Raw genomic sequence first — 19,350 nt, forward strand, 5'->3', positions numbered from 1 at the left:
TGGAATTTATTTGGTTTGAAATTCTAATTGTGCGAATAAATGGAGTATTTTAAATGTATTAACAATAATAGGCTATTCTGCTAAAGTAATATAAAAAAATTATAATTATACAAAAATACCAGCCAACAAGGTTTCAAATCATCGTCACAGTCGGATCAAAACGTTTTAAAGCCGTATTATCTGAATAATTAATATTTCAGAACTCACAACGCGAAAAAAAGGGGTCGGAAATTGAAATATTTCAAAGTGGAAAAGAAAAACGACGCAGGTTATGAATTATAAAAACGAAGTGAAAATGGATTATGCAATCATAAAGAGCTAAAGCGTTATAAATTTTAAGCATGTTTTAAATGAGAAATGTAAAAATTCACAAACGAAGCATTCACAGTTCATAATGAAGAGAAAAAAAGTTCAATCGTTGTAAAAGTTAATCAAATTAAATTGCGTACATATGTACGTATATAGAAAATTTTAGTTAAAACTTATCTATGTACATATAAAAGCGTCAGATGTTTAATATATAAAATAGCAGATTTGATTATTCGATAAAAATGAAAATGCACATAAATGTCTACAATCGTGGAGAAAATTGAGCGAATCTCAAATATATGTAAATTTCGGTTCCGGTTGAGATTAGATAAAATTTTTATAAATAAATCGACCAAAGAATTGCCGATTGAATTTCGAAAGAGATACCAACAGATGGTATTTGTCGAAATACTCGATAGGTTTAGCTTGAAAAATTCGTAGACAAACATTGCTATGTGCGATTTAAAATCTTTCAAACACGATTGCAAATATTAAATGGCATCTTGCCACTTCGAGCGAATTGGAAATATTCGAAAAGTTTCTTTCCACTAAATTTTCCTTCGACGAGCATGCACGTTTGTGCAAATTTCACATAGCGTATTTATGTACGTATAGTGCATATAACTCGGACTTACTTTTGAGGGAGAAAAAGTCGCACAAAATGAAAAATGGAAAAAATAAAATAAAATGTTATATAGCTGGAGGACAGGCGACTCGGTGACTAATTGCCACTCTGCAATGCAGAATTTTACAATTGAAACGATGAAACACTACCACTAACGACACTGCTGGTGATATTGTTATTATTGTGACTTCATATATAATATACGACGGTAAAGTCCTTTGTTTTCTAAAATAAAGAAATAGTCGAATGCATCTGACGTCCAGTTAAAATCGTCTATACTTATGTATAAGGTAACGTTTCAAGTCTCCGCCAGGTTATGGCTAATTTCACAGTAGGAATTCTAGCAATATCTTTACGGAAACATTTATTTATTTTTTTACATATGTTATAGATATACCAGGAAGGCCTTACAGGTAACCCCAATGTGCCTTCCTGGCCAATTACAAACATTGCAGCATATTTTTTATTCAAGTCGCTGAATTACGAGACACTGAAAAATCTCTTAAATTAACGAGACATCTATGAATTGTACATAAATGTTATTGTGCATTAATCAATCTCAAAAATTGGTGACATTGTAGGTAGGAAGAATATTTAGCCAATTTTACCGGGAACCGTTTCATCAATGAAATCAAAGAAAATTGGCAAACTCTGATAGGAAACGATCGAGCTGGAGTCACAAATATCCAGGTCTGAACAGCAGCACTACAGATATACTCAATTATTTTCAATCGAGGCCTCTCGACGCTAAGCAGAAGCACATCATATTAATGAATTAGTTTTTTTTATAACTCAATTTTGAGAGTTTCGTTTTGATTTATTGTCAAAAAGTGTAGGAATGTCCGTATCCCAATTACCATTGGCCAAAGTGGTCGCTAAATTGTTGAACACTGTACCCGTCTTCATCATCTGTGTGAATGCTGCAATGAACATAAGTGATCCGAAAATACTGAAAGACGTTGCTGAAATCTGGGCCGCTTTTAGATGGTCTTTTTTAATCTCGAGCATTTTTTTCAGAAGTTTTGATGCATCATCACCGATGGACACTTCAAATTCTGACAATTTTTACTTCTTTTTATTTTATTAGCGTATTTTAATTTAGTTAAAATACTTCAATATGCATAACCAGCAGAATAGACTAGTGGTTAGCATGCAATGCTTTGAACAAAGTGGTCACGGGTTCAAATCCCACTGGTTTCTGCTGGCCAGACATTGGATTTGTGACTCCAGGTCGATCGTTTTCATTGAAACGGTTCCAACAAATTGGCAACCTTACCCATTTTCTCACAAATCTCGAGTTTTCTTCGAGGTCGAGAATTAATGTATCTGTGAATGTTAATTGATATGTATTTACTGAATTGCTTGAAAATGCTGCAAATCTACAAATTTGACCATAAATGTCACTGTGGGTGTTAATTGATATATGTACATATATTTACTTTGTATAATACTTGTATCAAATGTACAATGTTTCTTGCCAGGAGGGCGCATTGAGGTTACCTGTTAGACCTTCCTGGTATAGATTAAAAATAAATAAATAACCAGCAGCTTGGACTAGTGGTTAGCATATTATGCTTTCGAGCAACGCGTCAAGGGTTCGATTCCCATTAGAGTCCCGCTGCTGGCCAGACCTTGTGACTTGAGGTCGATCGTTTCTTTAGTTTGCCAATTTTTCGGATTTTCATTGAAACCACTCGTGTAAAATTGGCATCTCCTTTCCTATCTCTCTTGCTAATTTCAAGTTATTCAGCGTCATAAGGTTCGCCAATTTGTTTATTAAATGCTGCAAAAATTTCTCGCATTGTATAAAAATAATTCACAGTGTATAAATGTAGCTTATATATTGTATTGATTGATTAACTGTATTCATCTGTTTAAAGTGCACTCGTCGCTTTGGGGCGATCTGTAAAGGCGAGTGTACATGTTCTGTGAAATAAAAATAAAATATGTATGTAGCACTACGTACGTTTCATGTAGCTTAATGTGGTGATGTTTAATGGAACCAAGTACTACATAAATAAGATTAGTGAATCTTCTTTATGGATTTTAAAGAATATGTGAGTGACTTACTGATGGAGATGCGTACGGTTGTCTTATATTATATTAATGTGGACTTTGTGTTAAATAATATTGAAGTGGTGTTAGTCCGACTGCGGATGATTAAATTTTTAAAGTTCGAGTGCTAAGTTTCGCGTTTTCGGGTAACTGAGTACAGTTTTGAAGAAAGTCGAGACAGATACGAACCCTGAGGGAAAACGCAAGGCATAAAGAAGTAACGAAAGAGTATTTCGCAGCCAGGAAACTGAGAAATCAGGTGCCAAAGATAACAACGAATGCCAATGCCGCTTGGAGACCATATCGAATTACGAAATCTGGGCCAAAATTCTGCGTTATTGTTAAGAGGGAATGCGCTATTACGCAAATTTACATATTGTTGTGCTATAAGAATTCAGCAGAAACTCTCATAAAAAAGCGTAAAGCTCGCAAATTTTCGTTGTTATTGTTGTAAACAAAATTTGCGGTAAAAACTGTGTCGTATTATCATGATGTGTGAGGAAGCCCGTTCTGTAATGAAGCTCTAAATTTTTGTTTTTAACGCCCTTTTAGCGCAAACAAAGGACATTAACATAATTCAATTTTATTGTTTAAGGGTTTCATTAATTTGTTTTATATAGTGTCTCGGTTTGCGCATTCTTGCCACAAAATACCAGTTCTAATAAAGATTTACGGCTTTTAATTCGCTTTTTTCCTCGGCGGTAGGTAGGTATGTAGAGAGTGCTTGAAGGTATTCGAAGCGATACAATGAAAGATGAAATAAAAACTTTATTTACGGCTAAAAGGCGAGTGAATGAATAAGATGAAAATCTGCAAAACGAAATTCGTTCGGTTTTTCCGCTGACATAGCGAGAGAGGCCTGGGGATAATTATCCAACAACGGACGGAGGGAAAACTCGCGGAAAAATTATATTAAAGTGAGAGATATCACCCAAAGGAGAAAAAAAACAATGAAAAGTGTTTTTTCGAAGTCGAAGCTTCAAAATGAAACAAAAGTATTTCTCCCTTTATTGTTATTATTTTTTATCATCAACGGAACGAGACGAGGGGGAGAAAAGGAAAAAAAATTCCGCAAAAGTTCACACCTCAAAAGCTACAACCAAAAGATAATATCCAGCGATAAAAAGCAGAGAAGAAATCACAGAAAGAAGTCTGTTAAAGACAAATAAATCGCACGATTAAAATAAAAACGACGAAAGCACCCCGTCGCTCATTTTTTAATACAACGTTACGTAGAAAATCTATTTACTTGAATACTAAAGCCGTGTCTTCATATAATATAACAAGATAAGCGGTACGTAAGGCGTTCAAAAAAGTTCTGGAACGAACATTATACGTTTCCTGGAAAGTGATAATTAATTTATGAGAGCGAAAACTCCTTCACACTCTTTTTTATTGCAAAACTGCTGCAAGGTACTTACGATTAGTGTTATGTCAGTGTGAAATTAGCCTTACATTTGCGAACATGTGTTCGGGCTATCGGATATGTTTATAAAGACAATATCTAAGTCGATCAGATTGCACGTGTGCATGCAAATATGAGACAAATGTATCACAGACATATGTACATCAATCATTTTACAGTCAGCAGTCGTAAAATATCTCGTAAAGATTTGGAGGAATGCAGCGGAAGCCAAAAATGCAGATAGACGTATCGATGTCATATGGAATACCTATGATATTTACTTCGTCTATGTATATGTATGTAGTAACAATAGACGAAGTGTTATGATCATGCGAAAATTCGAACTCGATATTTTGACTGATTCGAACACAGAATCAATCATTGATCACGTTTTCATGATCTAGAAAAGTGTGTGAATATTGGGGTTTTTTTGAACACCATTAGTCGTATCGAACTGAAAGTTAGTATCGGTTACTGAAATTCTTATCAATACGGCGTATCATTACCTCAACCGGAAGTAGTACTTTTACTCTGTACGATCGAGGTTTTTCACGTTTCTCTCAGAAAACTTTTGAATTACTGAATTGAAGTTTGGTATATAGAAGTTTAAGCTTAATAGCTAGTTATATATAAAATTTGGTGAGAATCTGTCACCCGGAAGTGGCGGCTTACTCTAATTCGATTTTTTTACACCAATTTTTTCGACCCCTTAAACATGTGGGCTCTTCACGAGAATTTTTTTTAAAAAGTACTTAAAACCGTGTATTAATGTGTTAAAAAAAATCAATAAATTTAATAAACCGGAAGTGGTATTTTTCCTCTTAGAAAAGTGAAAAATGTTGCGACCACACGATTTTTTTCACACCCCTGAGCGCATCAAGCTGAAAAGTTTAATTTGTATTCTTTATGGATTTAATCATTTGTATTTTTATTTTTATTCACTTGAGATGATAAGATTTTGGTCAGAATTCCTAAAGGTCTGACCGCACTATATGGCCGTCGACTGCTGCAGCACGACACGACACGGCAAAGTTGATACAAAAGGCAACTCTGTCGCGTGACGCGTAGTGCGTTATATTTCATACAAACAATAGTTGGACGCACGCTGCAGTTCATGTCGCAGACGCACAGTGCGGTCAGACCTTAAACCAGAATAACTTTTTAATCAGATCCGAAGTTTTTTTGTTTATTTACATTTTCCGGGAAATTTTCAAACGCTATCGTATACATTGCGGTATATGAAAATATAAAAGAATCATATTGGACGCGTTATGGCGCTACTGATAATAAAATATAATATAAAACAACGTCGCAAAAGATATACATACCTATAGCACCACACAGCCGCAGAATGATGGAGCCGGAATGCAACCGCCGGGATTTTCCGAACAGTAAGCCGCTTTTTCGGCGAACGTAATATTTCAACGGGGAAAATGCAGATTTTTTCGGACACGGATGGAAAAATCGAGAAACATGCACATGAATAGTTACAAGACCCATCAATGGACCTGTGCGTCGGATGTGTAATGTTCCTTTCACTGCACTTGTATGGGTCGGAATACTCGGAATCCATGTTCAAATATTTTCCCGTTGTCTCTCGGATAAATTCGTCACGGGAAAAATGTGTGTGAAATTTGACTGCAGAAATTTTTATCGTTATTTGAAAACGGCGTACTGCTCTATATTTGGATGAATGAAATATTGGCTAGTGGAGTTTTCGTATGAAATACGATTTGATGGCGTTGCTTTTTGGAGCGTTCATAAATTTTTCAAGAAACTCGCAAGTTTTTTTTTACGATAATCGGGTTTATAAGATAGCGAAAGTAATGTAGTATCACTAGGGTTACCATACATGTATTGATAATTCGAAAAGAGGACAACCAATATGGTTCATACCAGTGTTTAGGCAAGAATAAAACCGTAGACGGATTTTGGAACTATAGTTCACCTGAGAAACACCGGATGAAGTTCAGAAATGGTCGAGAAATGCCAGTAAGTAATATATTTAGTTAAACAGTTGTTTGTCTACTATACAAACTCACAATTAATAACCAACTTTGTAATACTATCTTATGGTAACTCGGACCGTAGACCGGGATCGAAGAACTCCCATACAAAACGCCCGGTTAATGATGATTATGAATGCTTGCGCTATTCAATTACAAAATCATCAAATTTGGAAAATTATTTCACAATATAACAGGGAAATCTGACTAGTATTTTCATTGCAGGTATGTTTTATATTTATAGCTGGTTTTTATATATGAAGGTATATTGGTGCTGGCTTTAAATGCAAGACGTTCTACATATAATATAATATGTATTCTGTTTATTTGATATTTAATGTTTAATGAAATATTAATGCTATTGTTTTTAATGATTATTTATTAATGAATTTTGTCTGTATAATTTTTTTTCTCTTCCCTATTATATTTTCGACCGTTGTGGCGCATTAGGGATTACTATGATGACACAATGGTCGAAACATAAATAAATGACAAAATAAATACAAGGAACTACGCAAGGAACAGGATTCCAAAAAGTCTTAAGAAAAAAATGTTTTGATGATAATTAATTTATATTATCGTCAAAACACGGATTACACGACCCATGTTAAATGCATTTTTTTCCCAATTCTACCTGGAAAGGCTTAGCTTTCTTGTTTACTTTGTACATGATCAAAATACAACGCCAATCAGCGTATTTCAAGCTCATGGACTTGTTGGCAAAACGCCGATCAGCGTTGGTCAGCATTCAAGGGGTTAAGATATCCTTTAAACCGTACGCACCCCTTTTAGTGGTACTTTCATTCACATTTGAATTATGTATATTCCCAAAAATAGTACAAAATTAGGTGGGTCATAAGTTCATTTTATGTGTCATGTGTTGTCATTTTATGCAAATACGAGCCTTTTGGTTAGGAAATGGTGATTAGAAGCAAAATATGAATAAACAAGTGGAAATTTAAGGGTCTCAAAAACAAGACATGTCCGTGAAAAGCAGGAAGTATGGCAACCCTAGTATACATACATACATACAAAGTGAGACGGTGTCAGGTAGAGGCACTAACTTTGAGACCGCTGAAGTTGCAGGTCACGTTTTCCATCGATCCAGATTAATACTCCGTTGAAAATTACATGGGAGTTTCTGCACTAGTCGAGCCAGTGCGGGAATAAAAAGCGGGAGAAAAAGTGCAGCGCGGGGGGGGGGGGGGGGTCACACTTTTAAAAGGGCCGGAAGCAATCGAGCGAAACTTTCGGCGAGCGCCCGCAAAAACCGGAACAGAATTACTCAGCGAAAATTCGCTTCGGTAATTGCGTCGGTTCCGAAATTAATCAATTGACCCGATTTAACACCAAAGTTTCGCTCCGAAGGCAAAAGGAATAAGAAGTGTACGGGAGATATATCTCTTTGAATCCTGGCGGAAGACTCGTCGATTAGTTTTTCGATGGCGATTTACAGTGGAAAATTTAACGCACGTCGAAATATCGTATAACGCCCTGTTATGGTTCGATAGTGAATTTTGATAAAACATTCGGATGTATCGTATGAAATGTCAATTTTAAATTTTTCATTGCACCTATACATACAAATATACTCGACATCGAACGAAGCAATTCCGCAATGTTGAAATTTTTCCCGATTTATCATGTTATTTGTTACATAGTACATATGTATATTTATTTATTGATTACAATTTCGCCATAGTGACATTACAGATTAGCTCCAGGTCGTCACTATGGGTAATTTATTACAAGACATTGAAAACTCATGATTAACCAAACATCTACATACATAATTATTGCATACATACATATGTAAATCGAAAAAATACCTGACATCCATGGTCAGATATTACAAACATCGTATAAATACGATTTATAACGTATTTCATGTAACAATACGAATTTTTACATTCGATAAACAACCACAGAGACATCTATGGTGAGAAATCTGGCGAAACCTGAGATATAACAATAACTCAATAACAGAAAAATCGAAAGGAAAAGCCAATTTTACAGGAGCCGTTTCGATGAAAATCAGAAAAATTGGCAAATTCAATGACAAACTAAGGTCTGGCAGATAACGAGACTCTAGTGGGAATCGAACCCGTGACATCAAGCACGAAAGAATTCAATACTACGATTAGACCACGCTGCTGATTAACCACTAAACCACGCTGCTGGTATATATTACAGTGAAAGCATATTTCAAGTGACGTTTTCACGAAAACCTAACTACTCCATCTAATCTGGTACCAACTCATAATTGAAATGTATTTTCAGTTGTAATATATTTTGACCAGTTGGAATGTAATTCTTCATATGAATCAACTCACGTGGGTAAGACGGAATATATTCCAATTAGTCAAAATATATTACAACCGAAAATACACTTCAACTATTACGGTAGTTGGTACCGGGTTAGATGGAATATATTGCAACAAGTTAAAATATATTACAACTAGAAGATACACTTCAACTATTGCGGTAGTTGGTACCAGGTTAGATGGAATATATTCCAACAAGTCAAAATATATAACAATTAGAATATATTCTTTAACTTATATAATTATTAAAAACATTGTATCACTCGAAGCAATGATGAAAAAAGAATTCACCAAGTGATTAACCCCACCTTAAAATATAGAATATAGATGCAATCATTGCAAAAGCATTTTAAAATGTACAATGAAAATCAATGCTAGAAAAGGGAATGCGGTCAATGAACGAAACGGTTATTGTTTTCAAGCGAGCGGTTGAAGTACGTTCATACCTGGCGCATGCGGAAGGTGTAACGAAACTAAAAAAAAGGAATTAAGCGGGGTAGAATGCATTATACGTATACGAAAAAATATGTATGTGTATGCGATGTGAATGCATGTGTTCGTATGCAATGTATGCAATCGCGGAAAATGCTGAATAAAAGCGGCCATAAAACTGTAATGGAAAATTTGTGCGACGACCGAAGCCCACGGGGCTTTACTTTGTGTGCACCACAGGATGTTCGCCAGTGCACATTTTCTATTTGAAAGCGGAAAAACGCTCCAAACCGGTCGAAACCCACCCACTGACGAGATGCATCATCCCCTCAGAATTCGCATTAAATCGGATGATCCTGCAAAAAATGTCGGGAAAGTTCCCCAAGTCCTGTCTGTCCGATGGCCAAACAAGATAACTGACTAGGTTTCTTTGCAGTTTAATCTCAAAGGCGAAGGGGAAAGTCGAGTTGGATTTTTCCATGCATTTTTAGTATAAGATCTTCAACTATGTATGTATGTATGTTACAAGATGTACGTACTTACATACGTATCGCGTGTTCAGAACGCAAAGGTGATAATTCCAAATTTGAGTCCATTAAGTTATTAATTTAATTTTCATATACTATCAGAGCATGGGTCATGCGTTCATTCTCTGACCCGGTGATGCTTGCCATACCTTGGTTGTATGACTCCAAGTCGGTCGTTTCCTATCAAATTTTGCCGATTATATAGCATTTCCAATTTGTTAATATACATACATACATATATACATATGTATATGCTACCCACTTCGTAAAATGTATGTATGCATGTATATACATATGTAGAATCGAAAGATGAAAAAAGTTGTTTTTATTCTATTATTAAATGAAGCGAGTCGGTTGACTTACGACTTGAACGTTTTCACATTTGGGTCGACGGTCTATATAAGAATAACTGAAAATCCATAGCTTTGGTTACAAAACCATACAAAAACATTCGGATGTGACCAACCCACGACTTGTATTTGAGAAATACAAGTCGTGAAATATATATATATATATATATATATATATATATATATATATATATATATATATATATATATATATATTATACAAATTAAATATCAAGAAGATAAATATAATTTAAAAGGTCAATATAAAATAATGAAATATTGTTTAAAAAAAAATTACTACTTCCGGTTTACGAATTCTGACCAAAAACTTATCAACTCTAAGTTAGTACATAAAGAATACAAATATACATTTTCAGCTTGATACCTACAGAGGTGTGGAAAAAATCGTGTGGTCACAACATTTTTGACTTTTTTGACAAGAGGAAAAAATCCGGTTTATTAAATTTAATGATTTTTTTTATTTTCATCACATTGATAAAAGGTAAAGTAAAAGGAAAAAGTAAAAATTATATTGGCATAATAGACAAAAACATCAATGGAATCGATTTACCTGTAAGTTAGGTTTGGATTCCAAGAATTTTGTTATAAAAAAGATACGCAATTAGGATTATTATAATACCTTTCGATAGTAAACAACATTTGTATAAGAAATATCAATTTTATTGATAAGAAATAATCGGGCGAAAATCTATCTACATAAATATGTATTATATGTACATTATTAATATGTATGAAGTACATAAAACTTGCTCGTTCCCTTTGAGGGATTATAACTCTCGGGTTCCATACCATATTCAGTCGAATAAAACGATACCTTTAAAAAAATAATTGTTCACTTCTGAGATGTTCAACGTATGTATGTAGGTGCGCATTTTCCAGCATTATGAAAGATTTCCTTTGGAAATTCGATAGCGTGACTTTCGGCCGTAACTCCCACGCTTTTCGTCTCAGTATCGGGCGTGGAAAAGCGTCACTTGGAAAATCAACGTATTTTTTCCCCCTTTACGAGAAACATACGGTTTTTCTTTTTTTTATGACGTATTTATTTTACTGTTGCACTGTCGCCGCTACGTGCAAGTGTCACGTATGAGTGTACGTTCGCACGAATGCGAAATGTAACGAAATTCATACGCGAAGTTACGACCGCGTTAAAATACTTTTATGACAGTTTATGAAAGCGAGGACAAACAAAAACAAAACCTAAAATACGGCAATGCTAAAAATGTCGTTTTTTTACCAGACGGCCAGCGTTGAGTGAAATTCGAAACGAAACGAATTGAATTGCACTTTTGAACGCTTCAAAATAGCTCTTTAAAGATTTTTTGTTTCTTTTTAATATTTTATTTTATTTTTACTTATTCCAGCAAGGCCTAACAGGTAGCCCCAAATGCGCCTTCCTGGTCAGAAACATTGTACATTTGATACAAGTATTATAAGTATTACAATAAGTAAATACATATCAATTAACACCCACAGAGACAAAACTATATATGTATATAAATGGTCAATTTGTGAATTTGCAGCATTTTATACAATTCAGCGAAATTCAAGATTGCTGAAAACTAGAGAAAATAAGAAAGGTTGCCAATTTGTTGGAACCGTTTCAATGGAAACGATCGACCTGGAGTCACAAATCCAAGATCTGGCCAGCAGAAACCAGTGGGATTTGAACCCGTGACCACTTTGTTCAAAGCATTATATAGTCTGTTTTGTCTGTTCTGTTTATCTCTATATGTATGTATGTATCTTGATTGCAGACGTGAGAAGAATTTAAGAACCCTATCATTAGCTGTAATAATGGATGTAAAACACGTTTAATTAATGCAATTAGACGTAATTGTTTACGCGTTCTATTAATAAACGTAACCGATTATTAAAAACGTCAGATTTACTCGCAGGTATTAAAACTCTCGAAACACGAAAATTAAAACTAATATTTGAATATTCAATTAAAATGTATATACCGGGCTTAAAGCGGCTCCGCCCAAATAACATTTTCTTTTTCGGCTTCGCCCAAATAACGGAAGCTTTTTTAAAAGAATAACATTCCATATTTTTTATATTTGTAAATAATATTCCTTCACTCAAAGTTCAAGTATTTAGATTGTTACAATTAAAAGTCACTACATATTAGATTTAATGCTATTGACGTCATTACATTCTTTACTTTTATTTTTTTATTTATTTACAGGTAAGCCCATTTTTATATTATTTATTTATTTTATCGAACATGAATACTCGCCATTTATAGATCACTTCAAAACGACAAGTGTATTTATACAGATACAACACAATCAATATAGTACATAAGCATTTATTCAAAAGCGAATTCATGCAAACATACATAGTGACATCTATGGCGAAATTTTTGCAGCATTTTTATAATCAAATTGGCCAACATCAAGACGCTGAATAACTTGAGATAATAAAGAGATATAGGAAAGAGGATGCCAATTTTAAACCGTTACAATGAAAATCGGAAAAATTGGTTAACTCTGTTAAGAAACGATCGACCTGGAGTCACAAACCAAGGTCTGGCTAGCAGTGGGTCTCCAGTGGGACTCGAACACGTGACCACTCTACTCGAAAGCATAATATGCTAACCACTATTTAGCTATTGGATACGAATAGTTTTGGAAATAAACCACTATTCGATACGAATATCAATACCAATTGGATACAATAACTACTATTGGATACGAATAGTGTAGGAAATAAACGAAACACTAACCCATTCTAATATTGTAATATGCATTTTCATTTTAAATTAAAGAGCAAAATAATTCTCTGGAAGCTCTTTCTAATTTTATTATTAATGAAATGTAAATATTAAAAAAAGTAATAGAATATTATTATAATAATTTGATAATAAAATTATAAATATTAAATTGGGTGAAGAAATGGTTTGGATAATGAAATATTTTACAACGCTCACAAGTCACAACGCTCGAGATAAATATCAAGAAGTAATTTTGAATCGAATTATATATATTCCACAATTAACAGAGATCCAGAATACGCGATGACTGTTTCACTAACAACATTGGGAATCAGAATACGTTGATTTTAATCCCGCCAATCGTTGAATATGGTACATTAAAAGTGCAGAGCACGAAACGAGTCCAATTTAAGCTTCTGCTTGCATTGTTGTGTATATAGTAATTATGTTCATATGTCGGTGCTGGGAACAGCACAATAATCTGTTTAGGAAATAATTGATAATTATTGCACAATGATATCGGGTTTCGTGGACAAATATTATACAATAATACAGTAGGAGATGTGCGTGAATTTTTGAACTTTCAATTTCGGTACACAAATTTATTAGAATGAATTCATTGCGTCATTTTATTTGATCTTTTTTGAACTACATATGTATGTATTTCATAATTTCGAACATTTTCAATCAATACCTTGTAAGGAGTGGAATTCAATAAGTGGTCTCTCGATGCCTTTTGTAAAAGACATAATAGAAAGTAGGAAGAGAAAATGATTTCTGTGGCACCAATTTTATTGGATATACAAAAGTTTAATTTGCTTTTTCGTATCAAATCCAGTCTTTTTCTGTGGCGTAAAAGGAATTATTTTTGATCGTCGTCATTTTGTTTGTTTTTATCTTACAGAATTATTTGTTTTTAATAGGGGGATGAGATTAGAGTTTGCCAATTTTTCTGATTTCATTGTTATAACGGTTCCGCGATTAAATAGGCTAACAACCTTCCAAGCCACTATGTCACCACTATTTGAGTATGATTAATGTACAATAAAATGTATGTACAAGTTAAAATTCATATATGTTTTTGAGCTCTTTTTCCTATTATGCTGTAGATTAACATTAGAATAATATAATAGTATGATTACTAACCAAATTAAATTAAATTGTAAAATAGAAAATGATCAGTAGATCAGTAGCTATTAAAATAGATATAAGATGTATTGTGAACATAATTTCGTAATAATAAAAAGCATTTAAAAATCAAAAAAAAATAGATGTCTTGTTCATTTCGAGTTCAGTATCTCGTAATTCAGCGACCTAAAATGCTGCATTGTTTGTAATTGACCAGGAAGGTGCATTGGGATTTACCTGTTAGTCCTTCCCGATATACGTATATGTATAAAAAAAATACTGACAACCTTTGAAAATCATCGCTATGTATTTGAGAATAAAATCCTCAATACTGTAAGTAAGGTATATTATACGATATATGTATTTATGTATTTGAGGATATACACAGAAGAGCTTTATATACCTATAAGATACGTACCAGTACGCCCCCAGGAACTTTTCCATCTTGCACGACAATCTAAACTACGCAAATGCGGGAATCGGGACTACTTCAATTATGCGAACAGATGCGGACGTCCGACAGATCCGACACAAATTTGAATTGTCGGAATTTGAATTGTCGCCGACAGACACAACATTCAACCCACGCACTTTACGACCTGGAGACTGAATGGGCTAGAAGTGGTTATCCACGCAGATTTGTATTCAGTCAGTCTCTGGCTACGAAATACCCTAAAAACTAAAAATGTCAGTGTCAAATCAAATATTGAGATGATTTTGACTAACAATAAAAACAGCCAGCAGCTCAATAGCTCATTGGTTAGCGTGTCTTGCTATTAGTATTTGTATATCTTCAAGTTTTAAATGTCAACTCATCATTACTGGATTTACACTTAACGAGGGTAAGTGTAGTCAATTTGTGAAGAACCGTTTCAACAATTAAATCAGCAGCATAGCTTGCTTTAACACTAATGCTAAACACCGAGAGGTTACTGGGTTCAATCTAGTTTAACGTTTTTAGGAAAAGTAACAACATACAGTTATCTAATCTGCGAAAAAGATTATTTTTCCATTTACCGGTAAATACCTGTATACCGATAGTAGAAAAAATCATGTACCGTTTACGGGTTTATGAAATTTGACGGTAAATTGCAATTTCTAGTCATATATAAGGGACGGATATTCATTAGGACAAAAATAGACATTCATAGAGTTATACATAGCTATCGTTGACTTCGTAGAAAACTTTTTTTTTGCTCTTTTTCTTTCAACACTGTTGGAATTATATAGTTATTTGGGATTGCCCTAACGATTAGACAGTATTTATTTATTTATTTTTAATCTATACCTGGAAGGCCTAACAAGTAACCCCAAAGCGCCTTGGTGGTCAGAAATATTGTACATTTGATACAAGTATTATACAAAGTAAATAAATTAAATACAGTAAATAATTAACACCCACAGAGACATCTACGATCAAATTTGTAAATTTGCAGCATTTTTAAACAATTCAGGGAAATTCGGTAAATACATATCAAATTAACATTCACAGATGCATTAATGGTCAGATTTGTAAATTTACAGCATTTTATACAATTCAGCGTTTATGTTGCGTTTATGTTTAGCACCAAGAGATTATTGGGTTCGATCCCGGGCTAATCTTTAATACTGCTCGTTAGGTTTAGATATTTGTGACTCCAAATCGATCGTTTCTTATCAGAGTTTACCAATTTTACCAATTGGCAACAAAAAATCATCCTAACTGGTCACAAATGTTCTGTATTTAATGTACGTACAATTTGAAAAAAAAATTATACAAGTACAAGTCTAAATCCATAGTTGTTTCAAAGGATTAATTAATTAATTGTTAGTTTCATGTTCTACAGCTTCTCAAAATACAATGATTTTTGTAATAATAAAATATAGTGAAAAAAATAAATAGTTATAGGCGTTTAAGCAATTAAAGCTATATGACGGCGAAAACGGATATTCACCAAGAAAACGCCGAGGCGAGCGCAGTAGGCGAACAATGCCACTGAACATTTTGGGCGATTAACGTCAGGCACTTTTCGTGGGAGAAGTTTCAAACGCGTATAACGCGATATTTTTGCACCATCGAAACGGCTGACGATCCATTTACTTATATTGGCAATTGACAAAATGAGCAATATGGCAAAGTATGAAAACGATCGGATAAGAGGCAAATTGTAATCGTAAGTGAAGCTAAAAGGAGGTTTGTAAAAATGCTGCATTGTTTGTAATTAATTGGCGCATTGGGCTCTTCCTGTCAAGCCTTCCTAGTATATACATATGTATGTATCTAAAAAAATAAAATAAAATAATGACTATCCGCCCTAGTCATATCTTAAGAAGTAGCTGCTTTATGAGAAACCGCTTCGACAGACAAATTGCTAAATACTTTTCTGCCGACTAGTTTATACATGGATAACTATGTACCTCTAGCCTCGCCAACATTCAGAACGTTGCGTTTTTGCGGTCGTTACGGCCGAGATCGAGACAGGTAGATAAGCGAGAGCAAAGCTCGAGTAAACAAAACGCAACGGGGCTATCGCTCGGTCAATCTACCCCACAGGTACACACAACAACAACAAAGCAACGTCTCTGGGAGGGTTGAAAGCGCGCACTAACGAGTGTATTAGTTCTGACGATTTGCTCAAATGCTACATACGCCCCCTCTATTCTGAACTTGCATAGTGAGTTCGTGCCTATCATTTTGCATGTGGGTATTATCTCGATTCCCGTATCGTGGAGATGATAAATTGTTTAAGTTATGCGAGACTAAATGTTTGCTTCGGCTCTAATTTGACGCGGTCACACTCTTTGCGGGCGTTTGAACTGTTAATGGCGATCGAATTAAACCGTGTCGCAGTTCTTGTGCACGCTTCGTATGATATGTAGGTGAGATTGGAATGTGGGCCAATTGCGAGTGTGTGGATATGGTTCAAAGGGTCACTGGTAAAGAATGAATCAATCTTTAAACAATTGATGGGTTACTCGATGAACGTAAAAGAAGTAGTACATCCATTGCGCTAGTCGCTAGCAAGTGTTACCGGGTCGACACGATACGAGTAACCCAGACCGAGTAGCTCAGACTAAATATTTTTTGAAAGTCAATGTTGAAGTGAAATTACACTGAGCAACAAAAAATCACGTTTTTGAGTTACCAGAACGGAGACTAACCAATCTTTACTAAGTTTGACCCACTGGATTCGAATATGATAATGATTTTTGTTGGTTAGTGATTGTTTACAAGATATGGGCGTTTAAAAAACTGCGCGATGTTTACAGTTTTTTGGCTTTTGCGGTCTTTAACTCAAAATCTAGTATTGTTGTGCTCAAAGTGAGTATTGGAATCAATAGTCACATGTTTTTTCATTCAGTAGGTCAAACTTAGTAAAGATTGGTTAATCTCCGCTCTGGTATTTTTTTTTTGCTGCTCAGTGATATTATTCTAGAAGATTGGTAAAAATAGCAAAATTCCATTTCATATTAATATGTTTGAAATATTGAAGAGCTCTGTTGTATTTATAGCGGATGATTGTTTTCTTTTCGATTGTTTCGTTTTCTTTTTTGACGAAAAGAAAATTTATATTGGAAAAATTTTAAGGCAAGCAGTTCTGTAAATAAATATATGAAAGAAAAATATTGCTGAATTCGAACCAGCAAACAATGCTATTTTAATAAAATAGAAATATACAAATGTTTAATTTTTTAAGTCACCTTTGTTTCAACGATTTTTTCAAAAAACATATTTAATGAAATCTAGTTAAATTTAGACCTAAAATAATCTGTAATCAGTTGCTATTAAAAAATGGCATTTTTTACGCTCCTAAACCTTTAAGCATTTCATGATTTATTTCAAATGTTTTGTTGCTATGAAAACTTATTTTAGAAGCGTATTTTTCTGCTTATATTACATATGCACATACATATATACATTTTAAGTAATTTTCTTTTTCGAATTCTCCTTCGCTTAACTAAATATCATTCAGACCAACCATTCTAGCCCTGTATATTCATTTACCACAGCTAAGAAAGCTTAATCCCACTCCCTATCTTGCCATTTACTCTTTCTTGAAGGATTAGCTGTAATAGCTCACATTCTTCTCTAGCCCTTATTCCTAATCTAGATATTAAAAAAACAATAATAAATGAAACGTCACTTTATGACATTCCCAAATCGAAAATGTGTTGGTAAGTATGTACGTAGTAGGTGTTTATAAAAAAAATCCTGCTTGGAAAATTTATATATTTATATAATAAAATGCATGCTAAATGGAAATCTGCAGACACCTACATGCTAAATGGAGATAACTTAACATTAATTTATTTAAATTCATTTTTCATCCCAAAAAAACACCAAATAAACAGTCGAGACACTTCGTTACACAGTAAACCGAAAAAAGATCACAATGATAAAGCAACAATCTAAGCTCGCAATCGAGAACGGCTACGCTAGAAATGCTAGTATAAGAAGAAAAGAGAGGATATTTTTACCGTCGGAATATATTCCAATTTCGAAAGCATTCCACGGTCCAAAAAAGAGGCTCAAGTCTTATCCGGATTAGTTCACAGTGGGTATGCAGAATTCTCACAATAGTGCATTCGGATTCATATCGGATTTCCGTTAAATTTTTTAAGGAACGCATTGTCTCCAAGAATATACAGAACGGAAAGCAGCAGCTGTAAATTGAATTCAAAGGCTTTGCTGCTGGAGAACAAAAGCCCGCACATATACGAGGATAATGCACCAATTTTATCCAACCGACACACTGTGGTGTACCACCTAATGGTGTACATATATACACACATATGTACCTTATATATCTAGATAGATACATATGTAACCGTATAAAGCACAACTGGTTATATAGCTCTGTACAGCTCCGGTATGAATAAGTTCGCCGGTTGGAGTGGTCCTCAGCAAAGATACACAGCTTCCATTTTATCCACAAATGAGAAAGGCAGGGCATGCGAATATCAGAGATGCAATGAAGAAACGTAAAAAATAAAAATTGGACGTACTCAAATAAGGAAAAGCAATATTTTTATTTACAAGCAGTGTATTTTCCGTTGCGTGTTTTATGTAACACTTAAGAGATTTTTTTATGAAGATAGATTTAAAGTCAACGTACAAATAACACGTGATATGTTTATTAACTAGAGATTAAAATAAATATGAAACAAATCATGTACATCAATTAAATGACGAATTACGGTCTATTCAAAAGTTTGAATGAATTTATGATTACAATATTATTCCGTATGAAACATAATTTCCGACAGGAAAGTGAATTAAATAAAAACATTAAACTTTATGACGAATAAAAAAGCATATTCAAAAGTGCTTTGCTAATTTTAGGACTCAATTAAAATTTTTCGAAAAGAGGCAATGCATTAGCGATGTTTTATTTATCGTCACTAAAAACACTCTTAAGATATATGTATGTACATATTAAATAAATGGAAGCAATTACCATAGTTTCTT

General features: G+C 34.0%; 1 protein-coding gene across 1 annotated transcript in view; it reads right to left on the bottom strand.

The window, feature by feature from the left end:
• Nucleotides 1–19,350, bottom strand: part of LOC143921345 (fat-like cadherin-related tumor suppressor homolog) — a 197,876-nt gene that overhangs the window by 168,545 nt on the left and 9,981 nt on the right. The window lies entirely within an intron of this gene.

This window comes from Arctopsyche grandis, chromosome 13, assembly GCF_051622035.1.
Source record: "Arctopsyche grandis isolate Sample6627 chromosome 13, ASM5162203v2, whole genome shotgun sequence".
In the NCBI taxonomy this organism is placed as follows: domain Eukaryota; kingdom Metazoa; phylum Arthropoda; class Insecta; order Trichoptera; family Hydropsychidae; genus Arctopsyche; species Arctopsyche grandis.